Raw genomic sequence first — 19,151 nt, 5'->3', positions numbered from 1 at the left:
AAGACATTTCCTACAAATAGACAGAAGTTTCATATTTATCAAAGTCCATGGTATTTCCTATTGGCGTTCCCATTTGACATTTGAACTTCTCGCATAAATATAGCTAGCCACTATTCTGATATCTGTGTCCTTAATGCAGCATTGCATTAACTGTAGGAGCATGACGAGATAATTATAACTGTTTCTTTACCAACACAAGATATTTATCCATTTCTAATTTTAAATGATATAAAATATTAGTTGAGCTCTATTGGCACAATGTAAGGAATCAAGATCAAGATGCCTTAGATAAACCAATGCAAGAGAGCGAAGAATAATAGGACGAGCATAAATAATCATTCTCATTTCCGAAATCTAATTTAACATGTTGCATGTATATATCTCTTTCTATTTAAACTGTAGCTAAAGACCACAGTGAGATAATAATGAGAAAAGTGGGGATGGATGAAGCAGAAGTGGGCAACTGTAGTAAAAAATAAGGAGTTCCAAAACTAAGACACTACAACACTACCATAAAATGGAATCTGGCTATGTAAATTCACCATAATAAGTTGACATAGCTAGATTCCTTTAAATGAGTATACAGAAATTTATAATAGAACAATTATAGATGCTTTATTAATGCAGACATCAGGGTTTAATGTATGTAATAAAGATGTCTTTTTCATCATTATCTGTAAAGAAGGAAATGGCAGTCCAAGACTTAATCTCTGGGTTACATTGCACCAAATACACAAAAAAATAGCATTTTAATTTGAGTTGTGTGTGCCTTTGAAGAAGTTTTTTTTTGAGCTGTTGACTCATTGAGGAGTTAACATTATTCAAAAAATTAACAACGATCTTCGGCAAGTTGAAAAATAGATTTACATTTTACATCTGATGCATTTTCATTTGAGTTTCATGTGCCTTTGAAGAAGTTTCTTTTAAAACTGTTGATTAACTGAGGAGTTAACATTTTTCAAAAAATTAACAACAATCTTCTACAAGCTGAAAAATAAATTTACATTTTACATCTGATCCATTTGTCCCATGACGTGCACTAACATTGCCTAATTAATAATTTTTCATTAGCATACCACAGCACAAGAGCGGAATCGTGGAAGCATTCGAGAGACAAATCATTTAGTACATTAAATCTGCAGTAATAAATTTAACCACCCTTCCTCATCTCCCATGTTTCTTTCAAAAAACTGTTCTAATAGCCAATCATTAATAAAAATGATGACATTTGCTTCAAATTGCATTGTTGGATGAACTACGGATAATGATGAGTCAGAATATAGGAGGGAGATTGATCGTCTGACTGAATGGTGCCAGAACAACAACCCTGCTCTCAATGTCAGTAAAACTAAGGAACTGATTGTTGGTTTAATTTAGTTTAGTTTTATTTTGTTACATGTACCGAGGTACAGTGAAAAGCTTTTACATGCTATCCAGTCAACAAAAAGACGAATCATGATTATAGTCAAGCTGCTCATAGTGCACAGATATAGGATAAAGGTAGAACATTTACTGCAAGGTAAAGTCCGATAGTCTGTTAAAGACTGTTCGAAGGTCTCCACTGAGGTAGATGGGAGGCCAGGACAGCAGTCTAGCTGATGGGAGGACCATTCAATTACCTGATAACAGATGGGAAGAACTGTCCCTTAGTCTGGAACTACACGTTTTCAAACTTCTGTACCTCTTGCCTGACAGGAGTGGCAAGAAGAGGGAGTGAGGATGGGGTGAGACTGGACATTGATTATGCTGGTGACCTTGCCGAGGCAGCGTGAAGTGTAGATGGAGTCCACGGAAGGGAGGTTGGTGTGCGTGATGGTCTGGACTGTGTCCAGAACTCTCTGTAATTTCTTACATGGAGAGCTCTTCCCAAACCATGCTGTGATGCTTCCCGAAAAAAATGCATTCTACGGCATAACTGTAGAGGTTGGTGAGGATTGATGAGGACATGCCAAACTTCCTAAGCCTTCTAAGGAGGCATTGGTGTGCTTTCTGGACCATTGCTTTAATGTAGCTCATCCAGGACAATTTGCTGGTGATATTTATTTCTAAGGACTTGAAGCTTTTGACCATCTCTACTTTGGCGCCATTAATATAATACCAGGTTGTGTGCACTGCTCTGCTTCATGAAGTCAATCACAATCTCCTTTGTCTTGCTGACAACGAGGGAGAGGTTGTTGTTTTGATACTAGGTTACGAGGTTCTCAATCAACTTCCTGTACTTTGTCTCATTATTATTTTTATATCTGGCCCACCATGGTGGTGTCATCCGCGAACTTGTAAATTGAGTTGGATTGGTATTTGGCTGCACAGTCATGAGTGTATAATAAGTATAGCAGGGGGCTGAGAATGCATCCTTGCGGGGCACCAGTGTTGAGGATTATTGTAGAGGATGATTTGTCATTTGTCACAATCCTTACTGATTGTGGTCTGTTAGTCAGGAAGTCACATATCCAGTTGCAGAGCGGAGTGCTGACTCTAACTTCCACAAGTTTGGAGATGAGCGTCGTTGGGATAATGACATTGAAAGCAGAGCCGAAGTCTATGAATAGGAATCTGGCGTAGGTGTCCTTCATATTGAGGTGTTTCAGGGATGAGTGTAGAGTCAGGGAGATGGCATCACCCCTGAACCTGTTATGGCGATAGGTGATCTGCAATGGATTGAGGTTGCTTCATAGACTGGATTTAATGTGTGCCATAACCAGCCTCTCGAAGCACTTCATGATTGTGGATATCAAGGCCACTGGACAGTAGTTGCTAAGGGACGAGATATTGCTTTCCTTTGCCATCGGAGTGATAGCGTGCTGCAAGAGGAGGCTGAAAATCCACAAACCTGTCTTCACGGGAGGATTATTGGTGGAGAGAATCAACAACTTCAAGACTTGAATGTGCATATTTCTGGAGATTTGTCCTGGACCCAGCATGTTGATACAATCATAAAGAGAGCCTATCAACGCCTCCACTTCCTTAAACATTGAGGATGTTTGATATGTCAATGAATACTCTCTTGAACTTCTACAGGTATATGGTAGAGAGCATATTGAATGGTTGTATCATGGCCTGATTCAGCAACTCAAATGCCCAGGAACAGAGGAGATTACAAAAAGTGAACACTGCCCAGTCCATTATGGATATTGACCTCCTCATCATCAAAGGGATCTATAGGTGGCGTTGCCTGAAAAAGGCAGCCAACATCGACAAGAACCCATGTTACCCTGGCCACTCTTTCATTTCACACCTGCCATCAGGAAGAAGGCATAAGAGCTTGAAAACTATAAGGTTTGAGTTCAGGAACAGCTTCTTCCCAACAACCATCAGGCTTTTGAACACTATGAACTCCCACTAAACACTGAACTACAAACTGCCTTGATTTGTTTTTATATTCGTACTATAGACAATAGACAATAGACAATAGGTGCAGGAGTAGGCCATTCAGCCCTTCGAGCCAGCACCGCCATTCAATGCGATCATGGCTGATCACTCTCAATCAGTACCCCGTTCCTGCCTTCTCCCCATACCCCCTCACTCCGCTATCCTTAAGAGCTCTATCCAGCTCTCTCTTGAAAGCATCCAACGAACTGGCCTCCACTGCCTTCTGAGGCAGAGAATTCCACACCTTCACCACCCTCTGACTGAAAAAGTTCTTCCTCATCTCCGTTCTAAATGGCCTACCCCTTATTCTTAAACTGTGTCCCCTTGTTCTGGACTCCCCCAACATTGGGAACATGTTATCTGCCTCTAATGTGTCCAATCCCCTAATTATCTTATATGTTTCAATAAGATCCCCCCTCATCCTTCTAAATTCCAGTGTATACAAGCCCAATCGCTTTTTAATTGAACTTATTGTTGTTAATAATGGTGTCTACTGTGTACTATGTTTACATGCCTGTTGTGTTGCTGCAAGTAAGAATGTTATTGTTTTTCGCACAATAATAAAACTCTCTTGACTCTTGAAAGATGGTTTGATGAACAGAATCTCACATTTTAGCCTAATTTTTTCTGGGGTCCCCATTAATTCTTATTTCCCCTCAGATGGCTGAATTTATTGAATGACTTCCTTTTTGAGTTCCCAGTGAAATACTGCCTCACATTACCTGGCAGCAAACCCTTATGGTCAGCATGCCCTAGTTCTTTGAAACTAAACTACTACACTTTCCAGTGATTAGATGGCCCACAAATAAGTAAGTCATTTAAATAGTGCCACTTGGACAGACTTTAGCTTAGACTAATCTAATTCGACATTTAACAATGATTTGTTTAATTGAAAGTTTACACAATAACCACAGTGTTAAAAATAGCACAGAATAGTTTCAATGTCTAATTATACAGGAGTGCTAATGTTTTAGCTCTGGGTCCTGAGTTTTGAATCCAATCCAGAATAATAGAATAATCCAGAATCCCAACTCTCTCTGTTAGCTCTGACATAAAGTACAATTTTGGGGACTCACTGCAATTCCAAGTTGGCACAGGTGAAAATAGTCAATAATTCATCGCTCAGTTGCTTGTTTTGTTTTGAGCTGCCACAGTTCTGTTGATGCAGGAAATGGAACACTTATATTTTTTGTACCTGTGTTACCTGATTGACTAAGAAAATGAAAGCTTTAGCCATGCTGCATGCACAAGATAATGAGAGAGCTCAAACTGACAGAAAAGATAAGTTTATGTTGGGGATATTCCAAACCGTATCCACCATAATATACACCTGAAAAAATTAATTACTTTTTTTTACCAGAAGGCACTACGCCTGATTTGGTGAGAATGTACAGGGATTCCAGGAGCACATTACCTGCAAACATAAGACATCTTTAGATTTGAGATGTCTCCTTGCCTTGAGGGAAATGAAACAGTTCCATTGGAACCTGAAACCTGAAGTTCAGCAGAACAACTGTGTTCTAAAATAAGAGATGTTGGATGGAAGAAGTGAAGGGCTTCAGAAACTCCCTGGTAGCCTTGAAAGGCATGGATTCTTCATCACTTAGGAGTTTAGACAGCACAGTGGTAGAGTTGCTGCCTTACAGCGCCAGAGACCCAGGTTCGATCCTGTCCACGTATTCTGTCTGCATGGAGTTTGTATGTTCTCCCCACGATCTCGTGGGTTATCCTCGGGTGCTCTGGTTTACTCCCATACTTTCAGTGTGGCAAATGCCCCATAAACTTTGAACAAAGTTAAAAAAGTATTCATTATAGTCCCGATGGTCCCTCTTCATTCTCGGCAGCCTGCCCACCCGGTTCCTCGTTGTTCTCTCGGCAGCTCCCCCACACTGGCTCCCTCTTTGTTCTCGGTGACGCATCATCAGCCGACTTCCAGGGCTCATGTGGCCCCATTCTTGGCTGACCTCCGGCACTCTCACAGCCCGCCCTCAGCTCCCCACCAGCACTCTCCAAATTCCTCTGCAAAGCTGAAAATAGAGTGTTGCACGGTGGCACAAGTTGCTGACTTACTGTGCCATTGATCTGAGTTTGATCCTGACTACAGGTGCTGTCTTAGCAGAGTTTGTACATTCTCTCTGTGACCACGTGAGTTTTCTTCGGGTGCTCCAGTTTTCTACGGGTGCTCTGGTTTCCTCCCATACTCCAAAGACGTTCAGGTTAATTGGTATTGGTAAAGATTGTAAGTTGTCCATAGTGCGGAGGATAGTGCTAGTGTACATCGCTGGTTGGCATGGACTTAGTGGGCCGAAGGGCCCGTTTCTGTGCTTATCAAAGGCATGGAGACTCTGCCCACTGGAAGAAGCTCTCCTCAGCTGTGATGCTATCCTCAACTTGAGTGCCATCCAGTACACATCACACTCCCCAGAATGACATGAATTGGAAATGGCACTTTGCCAACTAAAAATCAAAAAGACTTCAGGTCCCGATGCCATCTGAAATTCTAAAACTTGGCAAAGAGTAACATCAGTCACAAATTCACAACCTCCTCTCCTATTTCTGAGAAGGCAAGGATATACATGGGATTTCAAAGATGTTATACGCATAATTATTGTTAAACAACATGATAGATCTTACTGCAGTAACTACAGAGGGATCTCTCTGCTGTCCATTAAAGGGATGGAAATCGCCAGGATCCTTCTCAGCCACCTCTTTTCTGCGGCCAGAATGCTGCTCTCTATATTGCAATGTCGATTCCGTACATCTAGAGGCACAATGGACATAATCTTCACTGTGTGTCATTTCAAGAGAAATGCATTGCAAACCAAAAAGAGTGCCCTTTCCCACACTGACATCTTGAGCATTGAGGCTCTAATCACTCTCAGTTGATTCTTATGGATAAGTTACACTGTTGCCAGATAAATAGAGGAACTGATTCAAAGTTATTCTCAAATTCTGCTTGAAATAATGTAACATCCACATTGATTCAATACAATCTTTGGTGTTTGACCACTCAAATGTGTTTGGGGTGGCAATGAGAGCTTAAAAGTCCATTATTTGGGGAACACAGAGAAGTCTAGTGCAAAAGGCAGAATGAGCATACCACTTCTCAAACTGAACACTCATTCACCCTGTCAAACCCTGTCAAACCTTTCCCATACCAACTGTGGTAGAGTATATGCATTTCACACGGACCACATTAATCACTTAAGAATCCACTGTGGAGGTAAATCACCCTTAATTCCAAGGATCGACCAAGGCAGAAGATAGATAGTAGTAAAAATTGATCCTCCTATGCCAGCCATATAAACAAAATAAATTTGATGCACCATGTCATGTACCCAAAAGATCACGTGAGAAATGACTAATCATAAATTAGGTTTGATTATTTTCCTGATGTCCACAATGTATCCTAATACAAGCTTACATGCTTCTGAGCAGCTCAATGCCTGTCTAAGGTCAGTTTAGAGCTAAAAAAGACAAAGTGTTGGAGAAACTCAGCGGGTCAGGCAGGATCTCTGGAGAACATGAATGTGTTTGATGTGAATGACAGAATAATCTTTTGCATTGCATTTATTCTGAAGTTGTATGATGCTGTCCTTTGATTTCTTTACTTTTCAGAAATCTGGTTCTGTACTGTTGTTCAGTTCAGTTTAGTTTATTGTCACAGTGAAAAGCTTTTGTTGTAAGCTATCCAGTTAGCGGAAAGAAAATTTAGGAAATTTAGCACTTTCATATCTATGCTGTAGCACCCTCTAAGAATTTTGTATGTTTCAGTGAGGTTGCCTATCATCTTTTTTACAGATGAATGTTTAAAAAGTTAGAGAATGTCTCCATACCTTAGTTGATACATTGTAGTTATCTAGCTTTTATGAGGTGGCCCATTGTACTGTAGGTCACATATTCTTTGTTTCTTTGCATCTCTGTAATTATTCCTGGATACTGAATCCACTATTCTGACACATTGTACCTTGAACTTTTCTTCCGAATCTCAATTTCTCTTTCATCTTCATAGGGTTTCACAGTTATGGATCTGACCAGCTAGAAGGATAAGGCACATAAACAACATCACTTCCATTACATATAAAGTGAAAGAGCAGGATAGGGGGACAAATTGGATAAATTGATGCAAAGTGCTGGAGTAACTCAGCGGGTCAGGCAGCTTCTCTGGAGAACAAGGATAGGTGACGTTTCGGGTTGGGACCCTTCTTCAGATTGATTGCATTGCCCCTTTAAAGGCCTGATTTGATTGACAGAATAATCTTCTGCTTTGCATTTATTCTGATATTGTATGATTAACAATTGATTTCGCCTAAAGTAAATCATGCTTGTGACCATTTTTGGTTCACAGAATGCCGATCACAAAATGGGACCAGGCACTTATGGTTTGGAACCACAATAGCAGGTCTGATTCAGCGGGTCAGACAGCATCTCTGGAGAAAAGGAATAGGTGACGTTTTGGGTCGAGATCCTTCTTTAGACTGAGAGTCAGGGGAAAGGGAAACTAGAGATATGCCTCTTGTTTCCCTTTCCCCTGACTCTCAGTCTGAAGAAGGGTCTCAACCCGAAATGTCACTTATTCCTTTTCTCCAGAGATGCTGTCCGACCTGCTGAGTTACTCCAACTTTTTGTGTCTATCTTCGGTTAAACCAGCATCTGCAGTTCCTTCCTACACATAGCAAGTCTGATATATTTCCAGTATCAAATACACATCCAATGATGACCATTGCCATACAACACCAGCTCTTAGTGTTGCTGACTGAAACCAGAGTTCACAGGCACAGAAAACGATTCGATATCTGGTTCTAACCTTTAACAATTTAACTGGTCATTATTGTGCATGACAAACAAGAATCATTAAAAAATGTGAAGAAAATGCATCCCACTTTTCTATGACAACTGGAATAGTCATGCCTTCTGGACCTAATTGACAAAGCGCAATTGATAAGAGTGTATGCTCCAATTTACAAGTGTTAATCCAGTCCAGATGTTCATTGTCTGAAGCATGTCATGTAACATATAAGGATTCCCATTAAGTTTGCCATTACGAGGACCAAAAAGACTGTGCACAAGCACAACAAGATGAGTTGTGCGATATAATAAAGGTCATTTGTTCTTTGATACATTTAGTAAACAGGATGTGTGTTTCTTTCTCTGGACTCTAACACATGGTACAAATTTATCCTTTTGGATTGTGCAACTTTGTGAGGCAATGATCTCATTATTGTTTCAGTTGCTTTGTTATGAGTAAAGAAAACATTAATGTGCACAGTTGAAACATTTTTTTGTCATGATTAGAATGCTTTTCATGGCCAATTTTAGTCACACGGACCTTCACTGAGTTGAAGAATTTCCTGATGTTTTTTTGACTAACATTTATAGATTATAGAGTTGTCATTGAAAGATATTGAACATTTGGTTTAATGGTGAGTTTAAAATGAAACAGCTATGTGAGAGTAATTTGGGAGGAAATATCTTATGCCGTTATATTGCTCCTTCCACATCGTCGGAAGGAGTTTTACAGCGATACCTTTGTTACAATGAATGATTACACCAGTTAATTTGGGCATTACAACTCGCATAAATATTAATGAAGTCAAGATCTGGTAATCTATTCAGGTGTTCTAACTTAAGAACCATCCATCATTTATTTGAGTAGACCCCTCGAATTTGAGATAGCTGGGGTCCTTGATTGTGTCCGATCTGGGAGGACCTAAATCGTGCAGCCCTCATTATTGCACTGGAATGTTAACCTGGATGATTAGCCCCAGTTTAGCTCTGGGGGAGGGGGATGGGAAATGGGACGGGGAAGGGGGGGGGTGTTTGCGAAGTAGGACAGCGACCTGAAGAAAGCACTGTCCCTATGGACTATAACGTGAGCTGCAACAACAGCCGTGTCTCCGTAATGTGCAGTGGGTGAAGAAGGGCTCGCTGGTGCACTTTGCAAGTCGAGAGTGGGGTCGGAAGCTGGGTCCTAAATGGCCAGGGAGACGGTGGAAGCCGGGGATGGATCGGCAGGTCATTCCATTCACATTCAGTTTACATTTTATATTTATTTTATTTAAGTTTCTGGCACTTCATGTTACTTTAGAGACACACAAAGGGTGTCATTGGTGGGCCAGGAGCATATTGTTGTTTCATTATCACGGGACCTCTGTTGGTCTAGAAAGATGGATAATCCAGAAAGGCTCTGGAACAGAGGGTGCCGGAAAATCGGTGTTCAATCTGTATTAGGAAATCTGATGAAATTTTATGCCAATCTGGTCATTTCATAGTCACTCCAACAAAGGCGGGCATTTAAAAAAATCATTTAAATAATTTAAATTCTCCATCTACTTTATTATATCTATTGATCAGTAGTTGGGCTGCTAATTCAGTAACAACGAAAATACCATGTACATATGGACCATTGAGAAGGCTCCGCTCCTTCAATGTCTGCAGTAAGATGCTGCAGATGTTCGACCAATCGGTGGTAGTCAGTGCCATCTTCTTCGCTGTCATGTGCAGAGCATCTTGACCAATACAGCTCACCCCCTCCATGACACACTGGTCAACCTGAGGAGTATCTTTAGCAACAGACTGATTCTACCAAGATGCAGTACAGAATGCCACAGGAGATCCTTTTTCCCTGTGGTTATCAAACTGTACACTCCTCCCCCTTCTGTCATGATGTAGACTGACTCCCCCACCTCCCCAATCTTTGCCTATCCCCAATCCTTTCCATTCATCACTTTACTTTCATGTTTCATATATCTTGTATTTTACGACTGTTGGTAGTGTAGGAAAATAACTGCAGATGCTGGTACAAATCGAAGGTATCACAAAATGCTGGAGTAACTCAGCAGATCAGGCAGCATCTCAGGAGAGAAGGAATGGGTGACGTTTTGGGTCGAGATCCTTCTTCAGTCTGAAGAAGAGTCTCGACCTGAACCTGCTGAGTTATTCCAGCATTTTGTGATACCTTATGACTGTTGTTAGATCAATTTCCCTCCTGGGATGAATAAGGTTCTATCGTATCATATCGTATTTGAGGAACAACCAATACTTTGTGCATTCAATGAAACACAAACGTTCTGGGATGATGTTCCTGACGTGTTAATCTGCTGAAACTTCCCTCTTGCTGCATTTAGCTAGCCTCCATTTTCTACAATTTTACAGTTGGAATCCTCTTGTGTTTCCTTATCCATCCACTTTGCATCAAATACAAGAAATATAGGAAATTGGAAAAGTATTTGAATATCGGACCTGTTCCATTCAGTGGACGAGGTGTGTAACATTCAACCTGATAATATTGCAGGCCATGAAGTATCACGGCAGGCAATACTTTCCATACCCCTCACATTTTGATTTATCATCCTTTGTCACACAGGGTGAGTTGCTGTGCCAAACCTTCACTTCTCACAGAATACACATTGTACCTTTAAAGGGGATTTTTGTTTGCTTCTTTAATATCCAGTTTTTCTCCACAAGAACTTCGGCAACATTGCCAAACATCCAAACTTAATTTGAGATTTGTAGGCATTCCTTAGAAAATCCCAAACAATTGCTGGGTGAGCATAGAATCCCACTTTTCTCAACATTGAATAACAGAGCAGCAGGTATACGAATAAGTGTTCAGTCATAATTCTTCCTTACCCCAGACTACCCTATGTCAGAGGAGGTCAACTCATCAAGATTGACATAGTAAAGCAGCAAAAAATGTATGACCGGAAAATTGATCAGTTTATCAGTTTATGTGATCATCCATTTAGCTCAGATTATATTACTCAACTTCAGAAACTCCATCAGCAGTCAACCGTCTTCCTTAACAAAAACCTATCAGTCTCATTTTTCTAAATTTCAATGAGCCCAATATCCACACACACTAGGTCCAATATCCATGTTAGAGGGAATGAGCCATAGTTATATAATGGCAACAATCTCTGGCCCACTGATTTTTTTGCCGCCTGTTAACTCTCCCTGGATTCTACTCATCGCCCATGCATCTGAGCCATTGTACAGTGGTTTAATATTAGCTATGCCTTTAAAATAAAACTCTGATGGCTTCCTGGCAACAAAAGAGGGGGCATCGTATGGAGCTAATGACAGTTGTGTCAGTCTGGTCTAGATCAACAAAAAGTACTGATTTATTCTGCACCAAATTACTTACATTCATGTTAAATGCCAATGGGCCGATTAATTCAAATCCCAGCATTCCATATGCATGTGGTACAGATTTAACAATGAAAATGAAAAAAAGAAACATTTTGGTAGAAACTATTGATCAAAGATTTCCTTTCATTATTTCAGAAATACTTATTGATTAATTTACATTTCCCTGCTTCCCCTTAGCCTTTCTCTCGATTTCCATTGATGTCTTTAATTACCTGGACCAATTAGAGGACATGCAATAAGCTAGTTGGCTTTAGTACTTTTAATATGTTATAGTGCCCAATGTGGGTCACAGTGGTGAAAATTAAATAACAGGCTATTATTTAGCCTTTAATATAACAAAATATCACAAGATGTTTGAGAGGAGGGCAAGGAGAATAATGGGAAAGCAGAAGAACAGAGGATGGATCAGTTCATGGAACTGATGTTGTGGCCATTATGAAGACTTGGTTGTGAGAAGGACAGGACTAACAGCCCAATTTTCCAGGGTTTTTATATTTCAGATGTGATAAAGAGGGAAGTAAAAGAGGTGGGGGAGTTGCATTAGTAATGAGGGAGAATGCACTCAGAGAGGACATACTGGGGGGTTTATCCACTGAGACAAAATGGTTGACTCAGAGTGAAGGCGCTACCCCTTCTTGGGTAGTGGAATCTAGAACAATGCATATAGAATCTTAAAATTATGGCCAAGACATTCAAAAGGTAAATCAAAAAGCATATTCTCTTGTAATTGTAGGGGAAATCTATGGGTGTTTGGGTGAAGTTTGAGAATTGATAGAAATAAACTTTTGTTTAGGATATCAAGGAATGTCGGAAAAAAGCTAGGTTAGCAGATCTGAGATTCATTTTTCAAAGCAGACCGACAGGCTACAACTGTTCGTAGTTCCAATCAACTTACCTGGTTCAAATACTCCTCGAGTAAAAGGATGCAACAGCACTCACTTGGTTATATTGCAATAAGTAAAATGGATTTAGCAAATAATCTCCAAAGAAAATCAACATATTGCAACTGTTACAGGAGGAAATGAGAAACCAGATGTGTAGAGACACCAAACAATTGGAACCGTTGAACTCTGTTGCATAGGGGGGAAGAAGATCTCTGACTGTGATAATGACATAGCACAATATTCCAAATGTGGTCTCACCAAAGATTTGTGCAAAGACAAAATTACGTTCCAATGCCTGCATTCAATGCCCTGAGCAATGAAGGCAAGCATGCCAAATGGCTTCTTTACTACCCTCGTTACCAGTGTGGCCTCGTTCGGAGAACTATGTAACTGTACTCCTTGGCGCTTCTGTTCCACAACAAATTCCAGAGCTTTACCATTTACCACGTAAACTTGCCCTGGTTTAACTTACCAAGATGAACCACCTTGCACGACGAGTTAAATTCCATCTGCCATTCCTTGGGCCATTTCTCCAGTTCATCTAGATCCTCTGGTAATATTAGATGACTTTCTTCACTGTCTAATCAACCACCAATTTTGGTTTAATCTGCAAATTTATTAACCATGCAAACAACATTATCATCCAAATAATTAATACAGATGACAAACACAGTGACAAATACAGATCACAAACGCAGACAAACACAAACACAGCACCAATCCTTGTGGCACACCACTGGTGGTCATAGGCCTCCAATCTGAATAACAACCCTCCACGACCACCCTCTGACATCTTCCACCAAGCTAATTGTGTGTCCAATTATGCAGAACACTGGAGGCCGGATGAGGAAATGAATAGGACTGTAGAATGTCACATATATGCGTGCTGTGTGAAACAAAAGTGCTGCTAATAATGCAACATCTGATAGTGACATTGGAAATAAACTGCATGTAGTTGATAAAAGACAAGAGACAATAGAGTCTGTAAATATGATTAACCAGATATGCTTCCACTTTTCTGTATCCTCGTTTGGTGTAATGGTTCTGTAGATGAAAATGATAGGATTATATACACATATTTTTATATGGACATTTAATTAGCAACTCAGTCTGAAGAAGGGTGACCCGAAACGTTGCCCATTCCTTCTCTCCAGAAATGCTGCCTGACACGTTAAGTTACTCCAGCATTTTGTGTTTACCTTCGATTTAAACCAGCATCTGCAGCTCTTTCTTACGCATCAAAATCATTTTTAGTCAGAGAGTTGTGAATCTGTGGAATTCTCGACCTCAGAGGGCAGTGGAGGCCAATTCTCTGAATACATTCAAGAGAGAGCTAGATAGAGCTCTTAAGGATAGCGGAGTCAGGGGGTATGGGGAGAAGGCAGGAACGGGGTACTGATTGAGAATGATCAGCCATGATCACATTGAATGGCGGTGCTGTCTCGAAGGGCCGAATGGCCATCTCCTGCACCTATTTTCTATTGTCTATTGTCTATTTCTATTAATTCAATTTTTAAATTATTTTTAATATTTGATTCATAATTATCAAATTGGCATACATGACTAAAACTCATTTAATTGCTGTGCAGTCTTTTGGATTACTCAGTTAATAATCAATCATAATGCCAATTTTTAGGCACAATTCAATTTTGCACTGAGATGATGGTCATTCTAGGTGAGATCGTACCCACTGGGCAGTTGGGTTTTTCTTGGTGTCAGACATTCACCAAATGACATAATTATGCTTAGAGCGTCCATTTTCACCTGCACCAACATAAATTGCTAACATTGTGCCAATTTGTTGCTTTTCTCACTGTTTAAACAGACACCCTCTCAAAACAGGAGAAATGACCAGACATCTTCAGAACTCACTTTAGTTTCCTCTGAAATCTGGTAAAGTACTGAGAGAGTGATACAATTATCACATGGTTTCTCCCTAATTTAGCTAGTGAGAAACTTTTTTAATAGGTGACCCAATGCTGAAACCACTGGCGGTAAACTATTAGAAGAGGCATCCTTATTATCATGGCTGTACACTTAGGGTGGGTTGTGGACATAAGGGCAGAGAGCAATGTCATACCCATCTGTAAATTGCCTTCTCTCGGAGTTTTCGAAGACACCATACACTACTTGGAACCTCTGGTAAACAACTTATTCACAGATTCTCCAAGGCTGTTATCACTAAGATTCTCTGGGAAAATACTTCATGCCACATTGTCGTGTCTGGATTTCATGGAGGCCAAGGTTATGTCGACTCTCAACTTCCTTGTCAGAGATTAATTCCCAACAGCCACTGCATATTTCTGGTCAGTCTCCCAATTTGTTGCTCCCCGCACCTCAGAGAGTTCTCCCATATGTTGTATTCATCAAGAGTTGATTAATATTCTTTAGACTTCAGACGTTAGACATACAGCATGGAAAAGGCCCTTCGGCCCACCGGGTCTGCGCCAACCAGCGATCACCCCGTACACTAGCACTATCCTACACACACTAGGGGCAATTTACAGAAGCCAATTAATCTACAAACCTGTACATCTTTGGAGCACCCGGAGAAAACCCATGCGGTCACAGATAGAATGACCAAACTCCGCACAGACAGCACCTGTAGTCAGGATCAAACCCAGATCAATGGCACTGCAAGTCAGCAACTCTACCGCTGTGCCACCATTCCGCCCATTTGTGCCAGAGTACAACACTCCCCTTTGAACTTTGCAGAGGAATTTTGAGATTGCTGGGGGGGAGGGCGGGCTGTGAGAGTGTTGGAGGTGGGCCGAGGACGAGGTTGCATGAGCCCTGGTGGTCGGCTGAGGGCGCACCGCCGAGAACAAAGGCTGACCCGATAGTGGGGGAGGGGTTGCCGAGAGAACAATGAGTGACTCGGTGGGGGGTGGTAAGGGGGAGCTGCCGAGAACAAAGAGGGACCATCAGGACTATAATGAATACGTTTGTAACTTTTCCACATTTTATAGGGCAATTCCCACACTGAAAGGAAATCCAATTACTTCTGAACCACCAGGCCTAAACCCTGGTTTCTAGCTGTGAATCCCTGCAACTGATCACTCCTCCAAATTTGTTGCCAGTCCTCATCTTCTTCCCTCCAAAATTCTGCCAGTCATCTGAAACCCCAAGAAGGAATGTACCTGTCTTTTTACACAAGGAATGTTCTGGCTTTCGTTGGTTCCACCTTCCCTACTCCACAAATGTTGAGCTTTGATCCCCAACACCCATGCCAGCCACAGGCCTAACTATTTTTCATGAGATCAGCCTTGTAAAAGGACGACTGGGTGGTACATTTTCATCGTACAGATTCTTACAGCTATTTTGATTTCAGCGAAGAACTGGTGTCATCTTGGAAGTTGGGATTTACCAGCATTTCTGACTTCTCATAAGCACAACCATTTTGAGTACATAACTAAGGGTTAAGCAGGTTTGACATCAGCTTGGTATTCCATCTCACTCATCTTTTGAAAACATACTCAAACTCTACTTCAATAAAAACCTATCTATTTCTTCCAATAATTTTGAAAAACAAGCTTCTCAAAGCTGAATTTTTTTCCCCCGTCAACACTGCTGCCTATCGTCATCTAATTACAAGCACTGCAAATTCTCAGAATGCACAATACAAATTCAGTTCGCAATGCCAAAGTTCTGGACAGAATACCAAACAAAAGTGTAAGGGAATTCACTTTGATCCCAAGAAAAATAATTTGAAGTGCTTTCTAAATGATGAGAAATGAGAAACTGCAGGGAGCAAATAGATTTAAGAGACTAAGTATACAAATATTTTAAAGCTAGTTTTAGCTACAAGAAAATCATTGAAGCACTAATGAATTGTTGACCTTTATCCTAAATATGTTAGTTTTTAAAAGGGGGGGAAATTTAGGCTTCAGCTGGTTTTGTTAGAATATACAGTGCATCATAAAATGGAAAAATATTTTGTGGTTTTAAGTATTTTGTTGGAGTGCCTGGTACTAAATAGATGGTGCATCAGAATAAAGTTACAAGCCACAGATAGATTATGGGTATAGAGCAATAAAAATGTGTGTTCAATCTATGACAGACCTCGGTTTCCCTCCTGTCATAGATGGATCCCTGACTCTGTCTTGCAGTTCTGCTCTCCCTCCCCCTCCCTCCAGAGGGAGCAAAGATAGAGTTCCCCTGGTCCTCATCTTTCAGCCCACCAACCTCCTCATCCAACACTTCATCCTTCGATATTTCTGTCACCTCTAGTGTGAACTACCCCCAGCCACATCTTCCCAACCCTACCATTTACTGCCTTCCGCAGTGACTGCTCCCTCTGCAACTCTTGGTTCACTTATTCCTTCACATCCAAACCATCCCCTCCCAAGGTACTATCTCCTGCAACCACAGGAGATGTAACACACATCCTTCCACCACTTCAATCCAGGGACGCCAACAGTCTTTCCAGGTGAAACAGGTTCACGTGCACCTCATCTAACTTCATCTACTGCATGCAGTGATCCCGATGTTGCTTCCTGCACATCAGCGAGACCAAGTGTAGACTCGGTAACAGTTTCACTGAACACTTGCGCTTGGTCCACCAAGGTCTGCAGGATCTCCTGGTTGCTATCCATTGTAACTTCAAAGGTTCAAAGGTTTCAAAGGTCTTTTATTGCCACATGTACCAATTAAGGTACAGTAATATGCGAAATACCATAAAGCCATACGATAAAAAAAAGCAGCAAGGCACACAAATACATAAAAGTTAACATAAACATCCACCACAGTGGATTCCCCACATTCCTCACTGTGATGGAAGGAAAAAAAGTCCAATCTTCCTCTTTATTTCTCCCGCAGTCGGGGCAGTTGAACCATCTGTCAGGATGATCAAAGCTCCCGCAGCCGGTTGAGGTTCCTGTGTCGGGGCTATCAAAACTCCCGCGTTGGGGCGATCGAAACTCCCACGTTGAAATTCCCACGGCTTGGAGTTCCCGATGTCGGTCTCTGACCACGGATCACGAATCTGACCACGGATTACATCACGGACCGTGATGTAAGTCCGCAAGCACCCACGGTTGGAGCTCCAATGTCAATCCCTGGCAAAGGGATCGCGAGCACCACGATGTTAAAGTCCCATTGGCTCCCGCGGTGGAGCTCTGAAAATCGGCCTCCAGTAAAGGCTGCCAACTCCTCGATGTAAGGCCGCAGTGCGGACGGAGATACAATACGGAAAAAAATTGCATCTCCGTCAAGGTAAGCGATTAGAAAAAGTTTCCCCCAACCTCCACCCCACCACATAAAACAAGCTAAAGAACACTAAAAACATACATTTAACACATCCTATTTAAACAGAAAGAAAGAAAGGACAGACAGACTGTTTGCGAGGCAGCCATTTCCTGGAGCCACCCGGTGGATTTTTTTTTTCTTCTCTTCCCATTCCCATACTGACCTTCTTGTTCTGTGCCTCCTCTATTGCCAGAGTTAGGGCACATGCAAACTGGGGGAACACCATTTCATATTCTTCTCGGTTAGCTTACAACCCAATGGTATGAATATTGAATTCTCCAATCTTAGGCAACAACATATTCCTCGCCCTCTCCCTTCTTCCCCTATATAACTCCCCCCCCACCTTTTTCAACCCCCCACTCCTCCTCTCCCCAGTGCCTCACCTGGACTTGCATTTGCACTTATTTCCCTTCCACTTAGATTAATTTCTCTAGCTTCACCATTCACAACTCTTCAAACCTTTTGTCTCACATCTTCTGTCTTTTCATCTCTGGCCTTTGTCCACCCATCTGCTTATCAAATAACCTTTTTCGCCTCTGTTGGCCTATTACATGCCATGCTTTGTCCTGCCCGTACTCTCTTCCAGGTTTCTTTCCACACCTCCCCCGCGGACAATTAGCTTGAAGGGTAACAACCCTAAAAGTTGCCTATCCATGTTCTCCTGAGATGTTCCCTGAGCCGCTGAGCTACTCCAGTGCTCTCTGTCACCAGCATCCGCAGTTCCTTGTTTCTATTTTGACAGACTTTGTCAGTTTAAACAATGTAAGTGCTAGGACAAAGATTGAAGTCAATGGTTGAGAATTATTTGGGGACACAAGCAACTAAAGAACCTGGAACCTGGAAGGCTCCTGACCCGAAATGTCATCTGTACATTTCCTTCCACTAATGTTGCATAGCCCATTGAGTTTCTCCAACAATTTGCTTTTTGCTAAGAACTAGTTGGGTCATTAAATAATGGAAATGAGAAATTTACTAGCAGCAACTATCTGGAGCAAATGGATAGGTGATTTTTCAGGTCAGGACCCTTCGTCTTAAGAAGGGTCCTGACCCGAAATGTTACCTATCCATTTTCTCTCGAGATGCTTCCTGACATGCTGAGTTACTCCAGCATTTTTATAAGTGAAAGGAGCAAACTTAGGCCATTCGGCCCATCAAATCTACTCCGCCATTTAATTATGGCTGATCTATCTCTCCTAATCCCATTCTCCTGCCTTTTCCCCATAACCTCTGACGCCCATACAAATCATTTTGTGTCTATATTCGGTATAAACCAGCATCAACAGTGACAACTTTCTGATAGCCTCCAATTTGAAAAGCAAGTATTTACTGTGGGGAATTTACTTAATTAACCAGAAGAAAAATAGAGAATGGAGAATAGTTCTGGAGGATGGAGTTCATACAGATTATGATCTAACATGTCCTTCAGTAAGAAAATAGCTGGTTTAAAAGTTGGAAGCAAAAAGAATAATGCTCCAATGTGTGATTGCATATTTCTCATGA

This window comes from Rhinoraja longicauda, chromosome 12 (genome assembly GCF_053455715.1).
Source record: "Rhinoraja longicauda isolate Sanriku21f chromosome 12, sRhiLon1.1, whole genome shotgun sequence".
In the NCBI taxonomy this organism is placed as follows: domain Eukaryota; kingdom Metazoa; phylum Chordata; class Chondrichthyes; order Rajiformes; family Arhynchobatidae; genus Rhinoraja; species Rhinoraja longicauda.
Note: the sequence above shows the minus strand (reverse complement) of the source record.